We start from the raw sequence: 16,131 nt of genomic DNA, 5'->3' as shown, positions 1-16,131 counted from the left end.
TATGAGTTTTTGATGATGACAACACAAATGTTTTATAGTTTCTTGCACATGGCAAAAATGTTGCTTGTTTATATCTGTATATGTGCTTGAACAATCTGTGTTATGCATTCATTGTTTACAAATGAATTTTTGATGAAAACACTTTGCACATTGCATATCTATATGAATTAATTGATTACACAGTTTGCATAATCTGTTAGATTCATCAGATATTAGTGCATGCTTAACAGTGGCAAAACATCAGGTTTTAACTGATTACATTATGGGTATAATCGGTTTACTAGGTACAACAAGTAGACTTATCCACAACTCTCATTCTCATCAATCACATACTCCAATACATCCCAACACTCATTCATACTCTAATTCACAATCACAAGATAAAACTGACCTTAAACATGCAACATACAACCATAATCATAATCATAAGTAGACGTATCCTCCACTCATGCATACATAAACCCTTGCCCAGCAAGAGCAACATACAACCATAATCATAATCATATAACATATATCAATAGGGATTATTAATCAAAATAACCAAGAACACATATAACATACAATAATTAACAAACAAAGGTAAGCTTCCTCATACATTGGCCAATCCTAGGGCTTTGTCTAACTTCAAAAATACAAGTCCTTCCTTGCACTAAGGTTTTTTGTAGCTCTTCCTCTTCTCTCTTAGAAAACGTCTCTTCTTTCCTTTAGCTCTAATTTTCGTTTTTGATTTTAGGGTAACAATATGTAGAACACTTTTTCTTTTCTACTTTTTATCTTCTTCTATTCTATCTCTATCTTTTAAAATAATATCTCACACTTAATCTATAAAACCACCAAGATTTCCTCCCTTATTTTATCTTATGTATTATTTAAAATATCAACAACCACAAAATATTTCAAAGATTCACGTAATCTTTCTATTTTGTTTCAGATTTTTTATTTTTATTCTTTTCCTTACTATACCCTCATAATTTAATTTTTGCACCATTTAATGAGAATAAAATGACTCTTTTGCCTTTGGGCCTAAAATATAATTAAAACCAAAAGTTTATCTTAACTCTCTTTCTTTATAGAATTTGGCCCTCACACCTATTCAAATCCTAAATCACCCTCTTATCATTTATCCAACACATCATATTGGTAACAACACACCACACAAATTATTCAAATAGCAATATATCAATCATACTTTCCATTTAATCAATAATAACATTAAATAATAAACATAATAATTATAATTTTAGAAAACAATTAATCATCAAACATCAATTACCAAACAATAATGTCCAAGTCTCATAACCACATTATTTCCTAAATACCACAATTTCTAGGGTCTTACATTCACCCCTCTTCAAAAGAATTTTTGTCCAGAAAATTGCTCTAGTTATTAAAAAGATGAGGATACTCCTTGTTTATAATTTCCTTTAACTCCCAAGTGATTTTCTAAGTAACTTCATCCCATAGCACCTTCACGGTACGAATGTCTTTCCCTTTCAATGTCTTAATTTGTACATCTAACACTCGTACTGGTCCAACTTCAATGGTTAAGTCTTCTTTAACTTGAATGTCATCCACTTCTAACACTTGACTTGGATCTAGCACATACTTCCTCAACTTAGACACATGAAAAATGTTGTGCAAGCTTCCCAACCGAGGTGGTAGTGCTATCTCATAAGATACTGGACCAATCCTCTTAAGTACTTGATAGAGCCAAATAAACACATGACTTAATAACCCTCCCAACTCCCACTGTTGGTGTCACTCACACATAAACACATGATATCCAACTTCAAACTCCAACAATCTTCTTCTTTGGCCAGCATAAGACTTTTGCCTACTATGAGTTGCCTTCATTCGTTCTTGAATCATTCTCACCTTTCAATAGTCTGTTGTAACAACTTTGGACCTACAATCATTGATTCTTCATCCTGAAACCAACATAATGGTGTGCGACATCTCCTTCCATACAAAGCTTCAAAAGGTGTCATCTTGATGCTAGAATGGTAACTATTGTTGTAGGTGAACCCAACCAAATGTGAAATCTCACTCCAACTTCCAAGATGATCCAAAACACACGCCCTCAATAAATCCTCCAAAGATTGAATGGTTCTTTTAGACTGTCCATCAGTCTAAGGATGATAAGCCGAGCTCAACCTCAACTGCATACTAGAGCTTTCTACAAGGTCTGCCAAAATCTTGATGTAAACCTTGGATCTCTATCCAAAACAATACTTGCAAGCACTCGATGCAACCGTACTATCTCACATATATGCAACTCCGCCAACTTCTCCGTCAACACTTAGTCAACCTGTCCACAATTATCTAAATGGACTCATGTCCTTTCGAAGATCTAGGCAAATGAGTTACAAAATCCATAAATATACTATCCCATTTCCACTGTGGTATTTCTAATTATTGTAACATTCCTCCTGATCTCTAATGTTTCACTTTTACCTTCTGACAAACAAGACAAGATGATACAAACTTAGCCACATCTTTCTTCATTCCACTCCACCAGAAGGAATCCTTCCAATCCTTGTATATCTTAGTCATACCAGGGTGTATACTAAGACGACTCTTATGATCTTCTTCAAGAGTCATTTTTCTCAACTATGCCTTCGCTGGAACACATACTCTACTTCTGAAGCGAAGAATACCCTCATCACTTAGGACAAACTCTTTGGCCTGATCAATTCCCAATAGTCCAACTATGTGTTGCAAAGCCTACCATTTGTTCTGTTTTTATCTATTTCAAGAAGTCACTCATCATGGACAAGTAACTGCACCAGATATGACCTTCTTTCACCTGCACTCCCAGATTCATATCTCGCAACTTCTCGATCAACTCCATCTCCTTTACAATTAAGGCTGCCATTTGAACTTTCTTCCTACTTAAAGTATCGACAACAACGTTTGCCTTACCTGGATGGTACTGCAATTCAAAATCGTAGTCTTTCAAATAATCCATTCATTTCCTCTAATGCATATTCAACTCCTTGTGATCGAGCAAGTATTTCAAACTTTTGTGATCACTAAAGACTTAAAAACGAGCCCCATATAGATAATGCCTTTAAAGTAAACACCACTACAACTAACTTCATGTCATCTGTTGGATAATTCTTCTCATGTACCTTCAACTAACAAGATGCTTACGCCACTAGTTTCTTTCCTTGCATTAGTACGCTCCAATGTAAGACCAGTGTTAAATGATTATACATTTCTAAGTTTTTTTTTTTATATATGTTAGAGTATTAAATGTTTGATCTTTTTTAGGTGTTGTTGATTGAGGAAAGTGTGATGAAGTGAATAAGAAATTATTTTGTTTTTATTTAAGTTCTCGAAATTGCTTAGGATACAATTTATATATTGAAGTTTGTATTATGTTATCAATTAAATGACCTTAGCCTACTAGTGTTGGTGGTTGCTTCAAAGTCTAAGAAACCCTTAGACCATGTTCAATTCTCCTTTGGGCTGGAAATGTTATATTTCCATATTTGGTTTGGTTCCATTTCTTTGAATGGTAAAGGGTGGGACCCGCGTGAGAGCCACCTTAGTGTGAGAAGAGTGGAATGATGATGTGTGATGCTGTCAGAGAGTGTTTCTTCCTTTATTTTACTTCATTTTTTTATGAGATGAGAGAGAATGGAGGGTTGGCTTTGAAAATGGGTTCTCTACATGGCCTTGTGTGGGAGGGGATCTTTTATTTCTTTCTCCTTTGTTTTACAAGATTTACGCAGTGTTCGCTTGAACAGATTTTACTATTCAAGCGCGAATGCGAGCGACGATTGTAAAATGCAGTCATGTTCGGATGAGAGGAAACAGGAGGAAAGGCGAAGACGGATTTGAGGGATACCACTGTTTTTCATCACCCTCGACTATGAAGAGATTTGGAGGGATTGTGACTGAAATGTCACATATACCCTCAACCTATTATACATTTCCCTGTATGTATATCAGCTTTTACGTAGAAAATCGATTCGGAAAAGCTTCATAATCGATTCCAACATGTTAAAAACCTGAAGAAGAATAGTTGATAAATGCTTTTACTAATGATACTATAGATTCACGAGCAAAGCTTGGCGTGGTTGCAGAGATTCCCTAAGCACTAAAGTTACTTGACACAGTCGTTAAACAGGAAAGATTCCTGCATACACAGTCACAAAGTTAAAGCGGTTTTGACCATGAGCAACTTAAATAAGTGGTTGGTGTTGGGTAGTTGTTGTGTGTATTGAGCGATCAGGAGTTAATATATTGGTGCCCTGAGTTGTCTGCGCAGCTGGTGTTCAAAGTCTAATGTGCTCGATTTCTTCCATTGACGACGAAGAGCAACGACGGTTTCTTCCATTAACGACGAAGAGCAACGTTTGAGGTGTTGATGGCATGAAGAAGAAAGTGTGAAGTAGGATCTATGTGTTTTAAGCTGAAGAAGACCACTACAAGAATGATTGAGATTACCGACGGTCATAAGTCGTCGGTAATGTATAAAATCCGTCGGTAATTAGCATTTACCGACGGCTTATCGACGGCCAATATACCGTCGGTAAAAACGTTGTCGGTAAACTTTACCGACGGATCTTTCGTCCGTCGGTAATTACCGAAGGCTTTTGGCCGTCGGTAAAGCCTTCGGTAATTACCGAAGGATCTAGGCCTTCGGTAAATCCGTCGGTAAATGTCGCGACCTGGTTCATCTTCTTCCTCTTCCTTCATCGCTGTGTCAATTTTTTTTTACATTTTCACGAACTCCGCCACCAAAACGGCATCACGCGAGTAACAAATTAATGTCCAAAGTATCAAACAACCATTTATTTTCAATAGTTAAAATTATAGGGAATCATGGACAGTTTTTCTACAATTCTCAGATTTGTAAGATAAATGTTCCTAATCCAAAAAATATGGTGGAAAGAACGGTGGTAGAGGGCAGCGGTTGTGAAGAGAACGGTGGTAGAGGAAAACGCTGGTGGAGGGCAGCGGCGGGAGGGCAGCGACGGTGAAGAGTAATGGAGGTTGAGAGCAGCGGTGGAAAGCAGTGGTGGTGGAGAGCAGCGGTGGTGGAGGGCAGCGGTGGTGGAGGGCAGTGGCGGTGGAAGGCAGCGGCGGTGGAGGGTAGCGGCGGTGGAGAGCAACGATAGAAGAAGTATTAGACTGAGATAGAGAGAAATGAGAGGAGAAATGAGTGGTTGCCACATATATTGGCACTGGATGCGAAGCTGGTCTCGAAAAATCCCGCTCTTTTTACCGACGGCCCGAAGCCTTCGGTAAATCCGTCGGTAATGTAGTCTAGCGAAATAATGGGCGGGAAAAATCCCGCTCTTTTTACCGACGACCCAAAGCCTTCGGTAAATCCGTCGGTAATGTGCATGTCACTTACCGACGGCCTTACCGAAGGCTTTTGACCGTCGGTAAAAAAGATTAAAAACACCGTCGGTAATTCTGTCGGAAATTAAGATATATCGACGGATATTAATCCGTCGGTAAAAATCCGTCGGAAATATTAATATTTTTTGTAGTGGACGATGAATAGTGGTTGATGACGAAATTGAAGGCAGCGTATTCGGTTCCATAGTTGGAGTATTCAGTTCCAGAGCTTCGAATCGTTCACACACAAGCTGTATCCGGTTCCAGCTCATGAGTATTCGGTTCCCTTTGTCGTAGATCTTGCACAGCTTCGGCGTATTCGGTTCCCTCTTCGCCGTTTGTTCTCGCCTCCCTACAGTAGGACCAAAACGTCGACACTGTTATGGTCAACGTTAAGATCAACGGGAGAGTGAAGTAGAAGGTCGGAACTTGGGTCTCTCGAAGGTACCACATTTATGTTAATTGTCCTGCGTATATTAGCTTCACCGGAGATCGGAGCAATGCCGAAGGAGTGAAGTTCCACCTCTTGCAAAGTTGTAGCATTGATGTGTAGAAGAGGTTTTTAGGTTTTGTTCGGCTGCTTCAACCATCTTTTTCACCAGTGTTTTATCTTCTTTTTTTCTCTTATATTTGTTCTTAGTTTTGTATTTAACTTTTTGGTTTAATTGATTCGGAGGTTCCTATTTGTGCAGTTTTGCGTCAATTAGATCCCTATATTTTGAAATAACTCAATTTGGTCCATATTCATGAAAATTTGAAGCAATACAATCCCTGCCGTTAAATTCTGTGGACAACATCAAAATTGTTGCCAAGTGGCTAGGTGAGGAGTCATTTAAAAAGCACGTGGCATTTTACAGTTCCTAGCACCACCACACTCAAACTGCACTACCACTAAGCCGTCGTCGTAGAGCCACCCCAACCTGCACACAGAATCGCAGAAACAAAACCCTAGCCGCTGCGACTACCACGCTCATCACCATCAACACACAAGCTTCTTCATCCGACAACCATGGCATCCCAAAGCGCCGTCACCACCATCCTTGCTGCCAGCCGTCCTCAAATGCATCATCAACGCCCAAGCCGTCGTCATAGAACCACCATCTCGCACCTTCATCTTCTCCAGCAAAACCACCACAGAGCCGCCACATCACTTTGCCACCACGACCAAAAATCACACAAGCTTCGAGCGTCACTCACGTAGACCATCATCGCGAGGTCGCCATCAACAACTCGTCATCCTCCAAGCTCGCATCGGACCACCACCATGAGCAACGCCGCTTCTTCATTCACGCGCAACCATGGCCATCTTCCATTGACGCTTCATGCTGCCATCCTCACCGCCTGCACTCAGATAAACCAGAGGACCAACAACCATCACACACACAAAGACCCAATTCGAAAAAACCCTTCGAACTCTGAATCGCCATCCGTAAGAGGCCACCACCACGAGTTTCTGCCTCGCACCTGCAAAGAGAGGAAAACCTAAGAAGACAACCAAACAATAGAGAAACCCAACAACCACCCTCCAGGAATCACACCGCCATGAAGAAGAAACCCCAATCGCGCAACCAAACCTACAACCAGCCAAGCACCGTGAGTCACCTTATCTCCATTAGCGGAATTCCTTCTCTCGTGCAGAGACTCCCTAACGACGCAAGTTCTTTTCCCCAATCTGGCAAACCCTAATTTTGGGTGAGGAAGGGGATGACACGTGCCACGTACTTTTCAAATGAAATGTCACCTCAACTAGCCACCAGGCAACAATTTTGACGCTGTCCACAAAATATAACGGCAGGGACTGTATTGTTTCAATTTTTCATAAATAGGGACCAAATTGAGCTACTTTAAAATACAGGGACTTAATTGACGCAAAACTGTACAAATAGGAACCTCCGAATCAATTAAACCTAAATTTTTTAGAAGTTATTACTTGGATAAAGGTTACTTAAGGTTTATATATGAAATAACTATTTTATTTTCTACCTTCATTTCCACCATTTTTGTTTTCTTTTTTAGTGTCAAGAGAGCAAAAATTACATATGATTACGGATCAAACATTTTGACATTTGTAGTCAATTTTTACGTGATACATACACAAGTTTTTCTATTTATAATAAAGTTAATAAACGGCGTAATCATGGATAGTAAACTTAGTTATTTTGGGTCTGTGAGTGTTTGAAACTTATTTAACTAGCTAATTAATTAATTAATCTTTGAGCTTAGTTTTGGATTCCCATGATACAAATTTTAAATACGTCCTTAATATGGATACTATCTTATTTTAAATAAATAATGAAAATAAATAATATGGAAACTATCTTATTTGTTTCTTCAAAATTAATCAATCTCACTTTCATAACAAATAAATTCATACTACTTGGTATAAAAGTATATTACAAATCAATACTACATTTAAAAATAAATTTATTTTACTAAATATTAATTTTGTTACAATTTATAAATAATTTTTAATTAATATTTCAATTTTTTACTTTTCACAAACTTTTTTACAATTAAATATAACACTAATGAATAACATTTTATATTACTTTAATGATAGGGACATTTTGATAATCTTTATTTTTTACCAATTATACAAATTTGTTATATCTGTCATATCAATCAAATCCTATACTAATTCTCACAAACTTTACTTCCAAATCCTTCCCATTACTTTCAAATTCACTCAATCAAACAAAAAATATTTACCCTCAAATCCAGTTAATTACTCTCCCTCGAATCATCTCCCACAAATCTACACAATGAACAAAGCATTAGGAAGAGGAGGTTTTTATTTGTTTTTTTATGACTGCGCGTAATTTTTTTCATTTATTTCAAGATAGGAAAGCTTTGATGCTTGTAATTATCATTAGATTACGTAAACTCGCAACTTTGAATGTCAGGATATATTAGGCAACTGTGAAAAACAAGAAAGGAATTTTTGGGTAGAGTTTTTAAGTGGGATATCTGGTGTAACGAGGAGAGAGCTTTATTGTCTTTTGGAGAGATTAGGGTTAAGGGGGTGGTGAGTGGTATATTAAGTGGAACCAGGGAAGAGAGGGCAGGGCCGTAAGAGTGGTAAGGGAAAACCCTAGCAAATAGTTCCTAAGAAAAGTGAAAGAGGGGAGGAAAACTGTGAAGCCGGGAGGAAAGCTAGCTGCTGCCGTGAGCGAGGAGGGCCAACCAGTATTGTTAGAACCCAAGGAATCTTAAAGCTTCTCTGGAAATACAAGGTAAGGGGAGTAATTAGATTATCTAACGTGTATAGGGTTTGTATGTTTGCTGTTTCGATTCATTTTATGTGAGTAGGAATCTGTTAGTTGATCTCTTTGAGGGTTCTTTATTTTATTCTTTGTGGTTGGTCTATATGAGTCTCGGTTTTGGTCACGATGCATGGGTGTGTGGTGCTGTTACGCGAATGGGGAGTGAGGAGTTATGAGTGTGTGTTCGGCGGGGAGATGGGGAAAGATAGGTGGGTTCTGGGGTTGGAGCAGAGAACAGAAGGGAGAGATGGGTGAGTTCGTGATTCCTAGAGTTATATTAGAGAATGTAGTAGGTAGAGGGAAGATGTTAGGGGTGCTTTGTTATTGGAGGAGGCTGAACGTTACATTTATATATGTGGGTGTGAGTGTCGTAGAAAATGGCATAGCTGGGAACAAAAGATGATGAGGAGTGATGTATGGATACTGTGAGAGATGCTTTCAGAGGGTGTAAGATTTTATGCGAAAGGTGTGTGTATTGGTGAGGAGGAAAGAGAGGACCAGATGGGAGTAAGGGCTGGTCTATATTAGTGTTAGAAATGGTTGAAGCCTTGAGTGGTGCAGAATACAGCAATGAGAAGGGCTTATTGTAGTGCAAATAATCAAGTGTAGCAGTGTAAAGCATTAAAGCATAGTTTATATGAATTAGATAATAATTTAAGAGGTAAAAATGCATATGGGAGGGGTTGAGAGACCGAAAATAAGTTAGAGGACAGGGAGGAAGCAATGCAGAATATGGGATAGACGTGTACTGGTGTATGCATGTATGTAATGTCATCCGTGTAAATTCTGGTTGGGTTTTACAGTTTGGAATTTCAGGAGAAAAGATTATGAGTGTTAAATAAATTGTGTGGTATGGGTATAGTGTAGTTGTGTAGAAGCAGCGTGAATGAGGTGCTCTCTTGGTTTTGTCTTGGAAGAAATAGGTTTCCATGTGACTCTGAGTGAAATCTTTGTACAAAATGATTTAATATTTTAATATTAAGATCAATTTGATAACTTGGGTACAGATAACGATGTAATTCAGTTAATATATTATGTTAATATATATTTATATATAAGTTGGGATTTGTTGGTATATTATATTAAGGATCGCGATACGTTTACAACGCGAATTTAACAACGTTGTTAAAACGTTACGTGTCAGCTTTGTATTGATCTATTTTAAAATTATTTTTTTAAAAAAAACTGATTTGGAAAAGAGATTAGAGTTGGACATTTGCTTATTCCGAAACCACCCTTCTTCCTTTCGGGACTCTCTCCTTCTTCCGAAACACTCTCTCCTCTCTCCATTTTAGGTTTTTAGTTTTCATTTGAACTTCTCTCTCCATTTGGTGAAGGCCTCAAAGTGGTCGTTGAGCAATCTCTTCGGATGTTGAGGAAGTTCCATCGTAGCTGGCCTCGAAGTCTCTCTTTCTCTCTCAAGTTCGTGATTTCGACGATATACATTCAACGATCTTTGTAGTTGGTCTGTTGAAAGTGTCTCGTTCGGTGTAGATTTTATCGAATTTCTGAGCTTTTTTTGTGCAATGGGTTCATCCGCTGACATTGGTTCTTCTAACAAGGTATGAACTTTTTCCCTTTCCGTATTCGTATTTTGGGTTGGGTTTTTGCTTTTGGCTTTTTGTTGGTCATTTTGCTGGTTTTTGCTTTTGGGTTGTGACTTTTGTTGGTTATCTGTACCAACAAATATTAATTTTTTTTACAGTTGTTTGTCGTCATTCATTGAAAACGAAGTGTATTGCTACTTTGAATGAAATTTTGAGTGAGGAGCACAAGTTCATTATTTCGAAGACGCAATTTGGATGGTTTTTAGAAAAATCCCCTTTTGTACCGAAAGTTGAAGAGTGCTACCCAAACATGGCTTAAGCACTCCTAGGGGTCCTTACGAGTATGTTTTCAATGTTGTGTGGATTGATTATACCTGTTGGCCATGGTTGAAGGTGTCCACAACAAGAAATTTCAAGTTAGGTCAGTCCTATATGGATGGAAGACCAAGTTAAGGTGTTTCTAGGTTGAGAGGTGAGTTCCTGCACCATTGACACAGGATTGATGTTGTTGTAATCGATTACAGGGGGTTGGTAATCGCTTACCAGTAGAAAAATCCCCTTTTGTACCAAAAGTTGAAGAGTGTTACCCAGACGTGGCTTAAGCACTCCCCATGAATATTTTGGATTCGTTATGACTGTCTTTTGAAGGTTTTGTGGATGGATCATTAATGGAACACTTCAAGTTGAAATACTTCAATATTAAACAAATATAAAAGGAATAATGAAGGGTATTGAGTAATGAAAAGTTATAACAATATTAAAAATCACATACATTAATTTAAAAAGCGTAACGACAGTTCACGAAACAACAAGTTTTGAAATGAAAAGGTACATAACAGTATACAATGAAATGTAATCTAAGAAGGTGGGTGTCGATCAAATTGATTACGGAGGTTAATAAGTTCTTACTCTACGAGTTGTGCAAAAATCATCATGAACTTGAACTACCTTGGTTCAAACACCTATAGGAGTTTTTTCCTCCACAATTGAGTTGGGGAAACTGTGTTTTATTACACTTGAAACCATCAATGATGAGCAACATGTGTTTCATCCACAATTGAGTGGGCCAAACTGTGTTTTGATGCACTTGATACCATCAATGATGAGCAACGTGAGTCATCCATGCAAAAAAATAGAAAAAAATCACTTATAGGGACACAAAAACGACTTTAGGGAGTCAAGTTCTCCCAACTAGGGAGTAACGTGTAACTTTTCGTACAAATCAGAAATCAACCACTGGTAATCGATTACAGGTCTTGTAATCGATTACCAGAGGAAAAATGGTCATTTGTACAGAAACTTCAACTGTACTCCCTAGCTAGATGAACACTACTTCCCTTATTGGTTATTGCTTTATTTTTGTTGAATTTTTCATTTTTTGAGATGGGTGAGTGAGTTGAATGTTATTGGGTTTGCTCTCTGCACCAATAATGAGGTTAGGTCATTGATTTCTTCAAAAAAATTGTCCATTTAGGTGATTTTCTCCAACTGAGGTGAGGTGCATGACCATTGTTGTAACACCCCTTCTCGGAGTTGATGAACAAATTTTTGATCCTCGGCAAGTCTAACTAAATCGTATCAAATAATAAACTTGGTAAGACCAAATATCGTTCTTCCAATGGACTCACGGCCTAGACAGTTGTGTGGTTTGTTGATTAGCTAAGACTTGTAAAACCAATTGATTAAGATTTTGATGCAAATACTCAAAAGTAAATATGTATGCATGGATTGATCAATGGTAAGAAGAAACAAAACACGTGAATTGAAATATATGGATGATTATGTTGTTGGGGTTTATCAATTTCATCCTTATCTACTCTCATGTATTCAGGAATTCATCTTTCTTCATTAATTGTTAATGCCACTTTCTAAATTACCTTAAATCCGATGTCTTGGCGAAGAAAGCCTAATCATAATCACTAGTTTACAATGTCTTGTCTCCCTAGCAATTAATCATGCATTATAGTGAACAGAAGCTTAAAGGCAATCAACCATCATACTCATATGTCTAAGTTTATACTACTATTGGGAGAGATTCCCCAGATCTAGATTTCCCCGTATGTGTCCATATCGACAAAATCAATGATCATGACATCGATTGAGTTAAACAATGCATGCTTTGAGCAAAGAGGAAAAACCCTAACAATTAATGAAAGAAAGCATGTATCTTAAAGAAGATTTTGAAGAACAAATTTCATACATGAGAGTTTCAAAAGGATTACATTGATTCCCCAACAACAATAAATGTTTAGTTCACCATATTCATGGTGAAACTAGATGAAATACGATGAAAGAGTGAAAAGATAGAAACCTAGAAAGTGAGAAAGGAGCCTTAGCATCCAAAATCCTCCTCTAAGGGGTGAAAGAGTGTGTTTATGCTTCGTCCCAGCCAAAGATCTCTAACCTAGGTTGACTAAAAGCCTTATATAGCTTTCTAAAAATTACAGAAAAGTGGCCCAAGGCCCATTAAAATGTCGCTCAATAGTAATTAACCCTTAGCAGTAAGTGCGGGTCTTCAATTTTGCCCCTCAGCTGTTGTTTTTGTCCCTCAGCGGTGATTTCGGCACATGAAAACTGGCGCTCAGCCGTAATTACTGCTCAGTGCAACTTTTTCTGCACTCTCGTTGACTTTTCTGCATTTTGGTTGACTAATTGACTTTTTTGGTTGACTGGTCGACTTTTCTAGTTGACTTGATTGACTTTTCTGGTTGACTTTTCTTCATTTTAACCATTCAGTACTTTAACTCCTCTTTCAAATCATTCCAATAACCTACAAAATCAAAGGAATCTAGCACAAAACCATTAAATTCACCTTCAACTCTGTTATTCACAAAAATAAAGTAAAAACATGAGTTAAAACAAGTTTCTAAGTTAAAAAGGGTTGATTGGTTATCGAAATTAAGTATAAAAATAACGGTTTTTCAACCGTTATTAGGAGTCTCATAGGACAAGTTTTCATTTATTAATTAAGAAATATGTCATCTAATTTTGTTACAATGCACAAATTTTAAAAGGAATTTTCAATAAATAATACATCTGTCAAAAAGAGGGAAAGATATACGTATAAGATAGCATGCTATCAACTTTGACCTTTGCTGACTATTTTAATCATAACTTTTTCCACAAACCTCCAAATGATGTGATTCTTTTTTTATTAGAAAATAGACTCAAAAATCTTACTAATGATTACTAATTTATAATTTTTGGACATCTGAGTAGGTGCAGTTAATTCCTTAAAGTTAACGTTTTATATATTTCTACCACCTTTGACCTTTGCTAGTTGTTTTGCTCATAACTTTCTCCACCGAACTCCAAATGAGTTGATTCCTATTTTGTTGGAATGTAGACTCAAAGATCTTTCAAATGATAACTAACACATAATTTTTAGACCACTTTAGTTGATGCAGTTAATTTCCCAAAAACAACGTTTTTCTATGTTTCCCAAACAAGTTTACTTTCAAGTTATTGTCTCATATTTCTTATATTATTCTAATTTATTTTATTTCTTTATAAAATGTCCATAATTTAAGGTAAAATAGTAGTATAATTAAGGTGTGATGTGATTCTACTAGCACAAGCCAAACACTTATATGGACTTTACCTACATTGGTTTAAACACCTATATGAACTACATTGTCCACAATTGAGTGGGGTAAATTGTGTTTTGATGCACTTGACACCATCAATGATTAGCAAAATGATACATTCATGCAAAAACTGGAAAAACTCACCCATAAAGACATAAAAATAACCCTAGGGAGTAGTGTTCATCTAGTTGAGGAGTACAACTGAAGTTTTTGTACAAATGACCATTTTTCCTCTAGTAATCGATTACAAGGGTCTTGTAATTGATTACTAGAGGAAAAAGGGTCATTTATACAGAAACTTCAACTGTACTCCCCAACTACATGAACACTACTCCCCATGGTGGTTATTGCTCTATTTTTGTTGAATTTTTCATTTTTTGAGATGAGTGAGTGAGTTCAATGTTATTGGGTGTGCTCCCTGCACCAATAATGAGGTTATGTCATTGATTTCTTAAAAAAAATTGTCCATTTAGGTGGTTTTCTCCAACTGAGGTGAGGTGCATGACCATTGTTGTAACACCCCTTCTCGGAGTCTCATAGGAAAATTTTTCATTTTATTAATTAAGAAATATGTCATCTAATGTCGTTACAATGCACAAATTTATAAGGAATTTTCAATAAATAATACATCTATCAACAAGAGGGAAAGATATAGGTATAAGATAACATGTTGTCAACTTTGACCTTTGCTGACTATTTTAATCATAACTTTTTCCACAGACCTCCTAATGATTGTATTCTTTTTTTTTATTAGAAAATAGACTCAAAAATATTTCCAATGACTACTAATTTATAATTTTTGCACATCTGAGTAGGTGTAGTTAATTCCTTAAAGTTAACGTTTTATATATTTATACCACCTCTGACCTTTGCTGGTTGTTTTGCTTATAACTTTCTCCACCGAACTCCGAATGAGTTGATTCTTGTTTTGTTGGAATGTAGACTAAAAGACATTTCAAATGATAACTAACTCATAAATTTTAGACCACTTTAGTAGATGCAGTTAATTTCCCAAAAACAACGTTTTTCTAAGCTTCCCAAACAAGTTTACTTTGAAGTTATTGTCTCATGTTTCTTATATTATTCTAATTTATTTTATTTCTTTATAAAATGTTCATAATTCAAGGTAAAATAGTAGTATAATTAAGGTGTGATGTGATTCTACTAGCACAAGCCAAACACTTATATGCATTTCACCTACCTTGGTTTAAACACCTATATGAACTACTTTGTCCATAATTGAGTGGGGTAAATTGTGTTTTGATGCACTTGGCACCATCAATTATTAGCAACATGAGACATCCATGCAAAAACTGGTAAAAGTCACCCATAAGGACATAAAAATAACCCTGGGGAGTAGTGTTCATTTAGTTGGGAAGTACTGTTGAAGTTTCTGTACAAATGACCCTTTTTCCTCTAGTAATCGATTATAGGGGTCTTGTAATCGATTACCAGAGGAAAAAGGGTCATTTGTACAGAAACTTCAATTGTACTCCCCAACTAGATGAACACTACTCCCCATGGTGGTTATTACTCTTCATGTTGGTTATTACTCTTGTTTGTGACTTTTTGCATTTCTTGTGAATGGGTGATTGAGTTCCATGTGAATGGATGTGTTCCCTGCACCAATGAACACATTAGGCCATTGAATATATGGCAAAAATGTGATGGATCTCATCTAGCTTATATGAAAGCACATAAATGACCTTTTTTTCAACAATTCAATGGCCTAACGTGTCCATTGGTGCAATAAAAACCCCCATGACCATGAAACTCACTCATCCATATGAAAAATTGGAATAAAGAACCCAATTGAATAATGAGGGAACTCCCTCTTCCAAGGAAAAAACATGACAAAGCTTTGGAGAAATGGTGCACAAAAAGCTACTCGTAATCGATTACACACGCACAGTGCTCGGTCTTCTACTAGCTACTCGTAATCAATTACACATGCACATAAGTGCCTATCTTCCTCTTCCTCACAACACCACTTGGATGAAATCATAAGCAACCAATTTTGTGGACACCCTAAGTCATTTCAACCACTACTAAGTACATCCACACGTCCTTGGTCATAAAAATCAACCAACCAAGTGAAGATCTTGCAATAAATTTCACCAAATTAGGTCCAACCCCTCAATGGGGAGCTCTTCTTCCACAGCAAGGGAGTGGCGCTACATTTTCGGTACAAATTCGTGATTTTTCACTCGTAATCAATTACACACGCACATAACTAGGAACAATTGTCTTCCAAAAATAGAACTTCCAGGCAATCGACAACAACCAATTTAGTAAACCTATTCTTTCAGTCCAACTCCTCATCAGTACAGGGACACATCAATTTTGACCCAACAAGTTAATGATTAAACTCACTCAACC

This window comes from Vigna umbellata, chromosome 11, assembly GCF_029865625.1.
Source record: "Vigna umbellata cultivar VRB3 chromosome 11, Vumbellata_1.0, whole genome shotgun sequence".
In the NCBI taxonomy this organism is placed as follows: Eukaryota; Viridiplantae; Streptophyta; class Magnoliopsida; order Fabales; family Fabaceae; genus Vigna; species Vigna umbellata.
This window is presented reverse-complemented; position numbering follows the sequence as displayed.